Raw genomic sequence first — 8,168 nt, forward strand, 5'->3', positions numbered from 1 at the left:
TGTGTATGTGTGTGTGTGTGGGGGCTTGAGAGCCTGTGTAATACCTGTTGATGCATTCCTGTGTGCATTCAAATGTTACACTGTAAAGTGTGCGCGTTTCAGTGTATGTTCGTATATGAGTGAGCAACCTGTGTGTGTCCACTTAATAGTGTGTAGTTGTAAATCAACACACACACAAACAGCTGACAGACAAATACACCACAGGCAAATGAGATTGGGACCGATTAAACCAGCCAGTTTTATTAATGCCCCATTATTATTTAATATATTAGTATTATTAGTATTATTAGTAGTACAATGGATATTTAAGAGGTATATTTTGATGTCTTTAAAGCAAGTCAATGGGGGAAAAGCTAATATCGTAACATTAAATGATAAAATGATAAAAACAACCCATATAACTCCACCCTACTACAATAAGCACAGACACCTCAAATATAAAAAGTGGGAAAACTGCAGATCTTATTTTGAATTTCTGAAAATAAAATCATAACATTAGCAATTTTTTTCCATTTATAATAAAATTTTAACTCGTCAACTGTAAAGCTTCCAAATGGAGTACACAGAATACAAGAATCAGGTTAAACAGTAAGTCCAGTCCAGTAAAACAACGTCTCTCACTACAACCTCAATAATAAAGTCTCTGATAATATCACCAAAAACAGTTTTTAAAGTATTAAAACTCAATTACGTGTAGTGGAGATTATTATTTAAAACTATAAAAACCGAGGAAACCAAGGTTCTTCTGTGCTGTAAATCTGCCGTTAATCACTACTGCAGTACTGATGATTAAATTTCAACACCGCCCACAACGTCCGGATACCACAATCAATACCTATATTAATACAGAAAGCGACAAAATATTAAAATAAACAGTAAAATTAAATAACTGCCGTCAAACGTCTGAACTGCACAACACTCAAACACTGACACTGAGACTCACCAACAGCTCTGAAACACAACTGTGGCAGTAGGCTGTGCAAACACACACACACACACACACACACACCTGTCACTTACATCAAGAAACAATGAATTTGTGTGTGTGTGTGTGTGTGTGTGTACATGAGGTGTGTTGCTGAGAGGAAGTAGCTGAAATCTCAACAGAAGACGTTTTTAACCCCACATGGGCCACAGCTAACCTCTGTCAGCTGTTTGTGTGTGTGTGTGTGTGTGTGTGTGTGTGCGTGTGCGTGCGTGTGGCTCTTCCTTACACTGCTCCATTCATCCAACCTGTCAGCTCTTTAGACACGCCTGACACCCAACTCAAAGGATTTATTGGAAAATAACAACCAACACGAGTGTGCGTTACAGAATGTGCTGAGCTTGTTGTTGTTCTGGGTGTGAATGTTGCTACTTTATTTCATAGATCACAAATGTAAAATTGTTCCCCCGTAAGACCATTGATACGTTTAACAGTCCCTCCAGGATTTAGCAGGATTTTTTGGGATAGTTGGAGCCTAAAATGACTGATTTCACGGCAGCTTTCCTAAAAAATTGCATGTTGCAATGTTTTTTGGCAGTTTTCTGGTGGAGGAAGTGAAAATTTCAACCCTTTTTTTATAATTAATTAAAAAATTGAAGGCAACTTGTGCAGCGAGAATACAATTCATGGTAGTTTGGTGACGTGTGGCTCAACTTTTTGCGCAAGGTAACTGCTAGGGTTGGAGAAACTCGCGGGAAACAACAACGATTGATCAGATTTGTGGAAAAGCAGCACAGCGATTGAACAAAACTGCAAAGTCGAACAGAATTCAGGATTTAATTCAATGAGGTTTGCTAAGATTTCTCTGATACTCTGTATTATTTATTTATTTAATAAATAAATAAATAAATAAATACATGCTGAAAACACTTCTCTGTGTTAAAAAATAAAGAAAATAGAAATAAAATAAAACAGGAGAGTAAAAGTTACAGAGCAGTGTGAGTCATCAAAATCTTTTAATTTGTTTTAAAGGTCCAGTGTGTTGGATTTAGTGGCATCTAGCTGTGAAGTTGCAGACTGCAACTAACTGAACACCACTCACATCTGTATTTGACAACCTGGGAATGAAAATGAGCTGTGAAATGTGTAAGAGAAGCTGTGGCGGCCAAAAAAAAAATCCTCTTTATACAACCAGTGTTTGGTTTGTCCGCCCTGGGCTACTGTAGAAACATGGCGGTTCAGTGCTTTATAAACCAACATCAAAAGGACACAAACAAGAACCTGAGCAAAAACAATAAAGAACAGAACAAGAACAAAGGAAAGAAGAACACAAACTTAAGGAGGAGCAGAAGCAGTAAAAGAAACAAGAATAAAGCAGAAGAGGAAGAACTAAAACAAAGACCAGAAGAACAAAATTCAGTATAAGAATTATAGTTATGAGATAAACAAGAGCAAGAAAGTATAAAAACATGAATCAAATCATGAGTTTCACAGTTCACTCTAGTCCTATTCCTCCTCTTTCCTCCTCTCTTACTTTTTGAAAATGTAATTTAACACAAGGATCTAAAACCTTTTCTTTTTTTATTTTAATCAACACACCAGATATTCATATTTAAATGATGGAAATAAAATGAAATTTTATACGGATTAAAAATGGCTGATTTACTTCATCTGTCCACAAAAATAACAAAATTACAAAAATCTTACAAAAGAGATTTTTTTCATTTTAGGACTTAACAAAAGATTTGCCAAAATCAGTGGGTAACATTATTTTCACCTTTTCACAATTTATAAGCATTTAATTTAGAATTTATTTAAATTCATTATTACACCAGGTATAGCAAGGGCAGTGTTTTGAAAAGTGGTTCTGAATATCCATTTATTTTAATTTTTTTATTCATTATGTGGTGTTTTTTTTTTTTTTTTTTTAAAGAATAACTTCTGCGATGGCCTTCCAACAGAAGACCTTGAAGGTTCAGGGACTGCTTAATGGTGGGATCAGACTTTTGTGCGAGTTTGTCATGAGGATAAAAATCCACTGGCTGAATAAACGTTTAAGGCACGAGCAGCGAATGCTATTTTAACATCCCAGTGAGCAGGAATAAAGAGATCTTCTTCAAAACTATAATCCTAATACATCAAACAAAGACAGTAACTAAAAAAAAAACAATGAATCGAACAAATAATAAAGATAAATATTATTAGATGTATTCAAATTTCTAGGAGGAATCAGCCAAATCCAGTGTTTCTGTAGTGAGCTCCAATTAACACAATATCATAAAAAAAATTCTTGTTTTAAGTATTTTATTGACCAAAGATTTAAAAGAAAATCTTGCCTTGTGTAAGTTGTGCCATATAAGAAGAAAGCAGTTAAAGGAAGCCAGCAGTTAATCACAAGGTTGGTGGTTCAATCCCGAGCTCATCCTGTCTTCACGTTAAAGCTTTGATACTGAACGCGTCAATAAAACATTCACTGACAACATATTTTGCTTTTTTATGTTTATGTTTGAAAAAGTTTGAGATGATTTAATAAAGCACGAAGCTACAGTCACCATTTATAAAGAGGGTAATTAAGGTCTGCTTCTTAGTGCATTTCTGTTCGTAATTTATTGATGTGACTACTTTTAACATACATCACATTATATATAAGTATGTAAGTATTTCTGATTCTGATTAATACATTCAGCACTCATTCATATAGTCCATGCAATTGTGCATGTGGCATTGAAGTTTTTATATATGAACTAAATAATAGGCACATGGTATCAAAATAAACTGACACAACCTTCACTCTACGTCTACGTGTGGATTGTTATACTGGATTTAGATTTGCAGTAGATAGATAGATAGATAAGATAGATAGATAGATAGATAGATAGATAGATAGATAGATAGATATAATAGATAGATTAGATAGATAGATAGATAGATAGATAACAGGACAGACAGACAGATAAGACAGATAGAATGAAGATAGATATGATAGATAGATAGATAGATAGATAGATAGACTATACTACTACTACTACTATATATCCTTGATATCATGTTCTCTCTATAAATATGACTCATGTTTCAGTTCTCTTTTCAGAAACATTTTCGTCATTACAGGAAAGGCTGTTAAGAGTTATCTGTTAAGATAATGTTCTATTTACCTTCCATTTCCATGTATTTATGCTATTATAATAAACCATTTACATAAATACCACAAAGTTGTTGCCTTATTCTGCCTTTATATTATGTTTTGTTGTTATAAATTGTACATTTTATTGATTCCCCACAGAAGAGGAAGTGGAGGAAGGAGAACTGTATTAATCCCCTTGGGGGGGAATTCGGTTTCAATTTTCAATTCAAGAGGTCAATTCAGCTCATCTAATGTGAAAAATGTTCTTCACCACCACTTACCACCTCGGCAACATGCCTTCTCCCTGAAGGTCTCCCCTTTCCTCTCACTCTGCTCCCTCGCCTCCTTGTCGGGCCCCTGGGTGCTGCTGCTCCTGTTCTGGGTGCTGACAGGCCCAGCTGTCTCCTCTTTTTTGCCCTTGGCTGTCGCTCATTAATTTCCACCAAAGGCCCCTAAGCGACAGCTCTGCTTCATAGTGACCATACTTGGAAAAGAGGTGCTCAGCGGATAAACACACACACACACAAACACACATTAGTCATAGGCAAGAATGGATACACAACATGTGCATGACAAGGGGCTGGTCTTTAGTACACACTGGTGGAGTTAAAATAAATATAACTGTTTGTGCCTTTATCTCTCTTGTAAACAACTATCTGAGAATAAAAGTCATTTTCTGTTGCTGTAATAAGACATTTATATATATAACATTTCTGCCGACTGTACACTGTATGAGTGTACTTTAACATATTACAGTACGAGAGGTTGTCAATGCATAGGTCAGGGTTTGCTGTAAATTCCAAATATAATTAGTATTATGTGCTCGCAGTTACAAGCTTCCACAATAAGGTCAGTAACAGAAAGCGAGATTATTGAATCTTAACAATTTATTGTTTCAAACTGCTGTCTGTGTGTGTCTCTGTGTGTGTGTGTGTGTGTGTGTGTGTGTGTTGGCGCTAATCACATACCCTCGGCCCGGCCACGCGCCCCGCACTGCCTGTCCGAGCAATGTAAATTAGATCTGTTAATGAATGTTTTCTCTCATCACATACAAGTGCAAAGTAACTATGCCATCTATGCCCACCTTGCCTCTCCGTTTACCACCCCAGTGTGCCAAGCATTCAGACTAAATGAAAATATACACAGGCACAACCATGCCTGGCATCCCCTCTTAACAAGCTGCAGAAACACTGCGAAGCATGGCTGCTATGCCACAGGGAATCTTGAGAATCTTCATGCTTAGACCGGCGAGCTCTTCTCTCCCAGCTTTCACTGTTATCGCACTGATCACGGGTGGGTTAGAGAGCTGTTTTTTCTATCCGGCAGCGAGTTGAGTTAAATGTCAGAAAATCAGGGAAAATATAAAGGATATTTCCTTTTCAATCAGCTTCATGAACATCAAAAGACACTTATTATTATTATAGAATATTCCAGTGATTGCTTCAGATAATGTTGGTTGTACTTCATGATTTATGAGACATTTCTAGTTTTGTCAGACAACTTCAGACAATATTTTAAATTGTTAAAAGTATGTATGAAATGTTGCATGGTTACAGCCTTCGCCATCATATCAAGCTTCCCTCCATACATTTTGTTTTTCAGTACAAATGCTACTTTCTTTGACCCAGAAAGCTTTTCCAGTTTGAGGCTGAGAGGCTTTTTGCAAATAGTATTCCATTAATTTCGATTCCTGCTTAAAATTAAATTCATGGTTTAAGCTCAACTAAAGTACACAGTTGATGGAAACACAGGAAGGATTCAGGAAGAACAGAACAAGGTTTAGTTTTAGTTTGAAAGGGAATTAAATAAAGAAAAAACAGGCACTGAAACAAAATAAATATAAGCTGTTTCTATGAGAAAAGAAATGAGCCAATACTGCACATATACATAAATGTGAGACTATTAAATGCTGCATATTCAGTTTACACATGTAAACACAAAGCAGGCAGGTTTTGACACTTGACTAGAGATGCACCATAATTATCGGGGCAGATAAGCTATTGTCCGATAAAGGGAAATTTATATTCATTTGCATTATTCCAATAATTAAATTATAGCCAATAAATTATCAGTTGATATTAATAGTCTTTTATTTCAAGCTCTTATGCAGAGTGTTTGATTGGCTTTTAAATGCATGTCAAGTTTTTTGTGATGAACTTTACCTAAAAAGAAATGTTGTTAACAATAATGTCAGCTGTGGGGTGTTAAATTATCCATCTTTGCTCACTACATCTCAGCCTTTTCTTGCCATCCAGTGTGCATAAACTACAGGTTATGAACTATTTTTTTAAAAAACACATAAATATGAAATTATCTTATCCATATCATGCATCCTAAGACCATAAGTGGATTTTAAACTGTATTAAAAAGTACTGTATGTCTGTGTGCACACATTTCTATATGTAAGGACGGAGAAACCAAATGTTTGTTTTTTTTTTCATTCATGTTAAATTAACTTTATTGTGATAATTGTTGGATTGGTGTGGGTTTGAGGAAGGAAAAGTAAAAATAATAAATGAAAAGAAATAACCCCAAAAACGTTATTCTTAAACCTAACTAAGATACATGAATCAAGTAACCAGCTATAATTTCATGATAATCTAAATAAATGTTCTTTGTAGCACGATCCTTGATGATTTCTGATCCTCACAGTTAACCTTGTTTATATTTTTAGTATTTTGTATATTTTTGAATATCTGTTTATACATATTTTTATTTTTATCTGATTTCTTTCCCCTACATAAATACAAAACACAGCAAGGAAACCTAAAAGTATGTTTGAGGGTGTGGTAGAATATCTAAATGTAAAATATAAAACATGCAAAAATCAAATCTTAGTGTTCAAATTTGCACACAAACTAAGTGTAGAATTATATTTAAACATATGTAGAAAAGCGGAAGTAATTGCTGTATTTACTTTTTATCTTATCTAAAACTCCAGATGAAGGAACTGAATGTGAAGGGAAATGTGCATCAAGGCCACACATTAAGCAATTTTCAGTCAATGTTTAATCATTAGTTGTAATTTTCAAGCTTGCTGGCGAGTGCAGTCTCTCCCCCGGTCTCTTTCACTGCACACACTCCATATCACTGACATGATAACAGCTTAACATTGACTTAACAGCAGTTGGTGCAAACTGTATGTAACATAATGTGGAGAGACGGCTGGACGTCGAGCTCAGAAACCTTAGCAGCAGTGTTAAAACTGTGCCACATTCGTCGGATTGTGTCCTGCGTGACACAGATTCTTGACTCAAGTCTTCAGTTGGTGTCTCCATAAAAAGTGAGCAGCGCAGTCTGTAAACGAGGAATTCTAGTCCTGTAGCGAGGGGAGGAATTCACGGCTTGTCACAGTTCATTTCTGCATGAGAATATGAGACACTGAATCCTCTACGCTCCAGATCAGTTTGATTGTGTGGAGAGAAGTAGCAATTCTGCAAAAATATTCCCCCTCAAACATTCATTCATGTCCAGAAGTTCCCACACATACCGATACTTAACATGCATGAAGACTATTTCATATTTCTGCTTCATATTTTATAAGATCATTCATCATCGTTTGTAGTGTCACTGTCCTGTAAAAAGTGGACAGTTGCATAAAATGGAAATACTCTGGTACAAGTATCTTGAATTTGTACTTATTTGTTGTCGACCTGCTGAGGGACAACAGCAACAACAAATTAGCTGTTAGCTAACTATTTACTTTTAATGGTGTGCTGTCCTTGCAAAAATAAACAACTCAATTAAAAATAAATATAAAATATACTAAATAAAATCATTTTGTTTTGTTTTGATATATTATTTTATGTAATTTATTAATTGCTGCATGTCACATTCCTGTTCTCCTATTTAATAAAGGCAATAAAAGTCCAAACAATTATCTTTGATTAGTTTGAAGTAATTTAATTGAGTTATTTTTAGTAAATTCTGTTTACTTAAAGCAAATGAAGCTGTTCTGAAGTGAGTTAGATTGATTTAAGTTTGTTGAATTAAGAGTTAAATCGATTCAAAGAGCTTTACATGAGGCTCATCAGTTCGAGCTGAAGAAAATAACAGCAAACATTACATGACATTCAGGGGGTCACTCGTCTGTAAACTGAGGGCCGCAGGATCTTCGCT

Source organism: Morone saxatilis, unplaced genomic scaffold (assembly GCF_004916995.1).
Source record: "Morone saxatilis isolate NCDOM2014 unplaced genomic scaffold, NCSU_SB_2.0 Contig7, whole genome shotgun sequence".
NCBI classification, from domain to species: Eukaryota; Metazoa; Chordata; class Actinopteri; family Moronidae; genus Morone; species Morone saxatilis.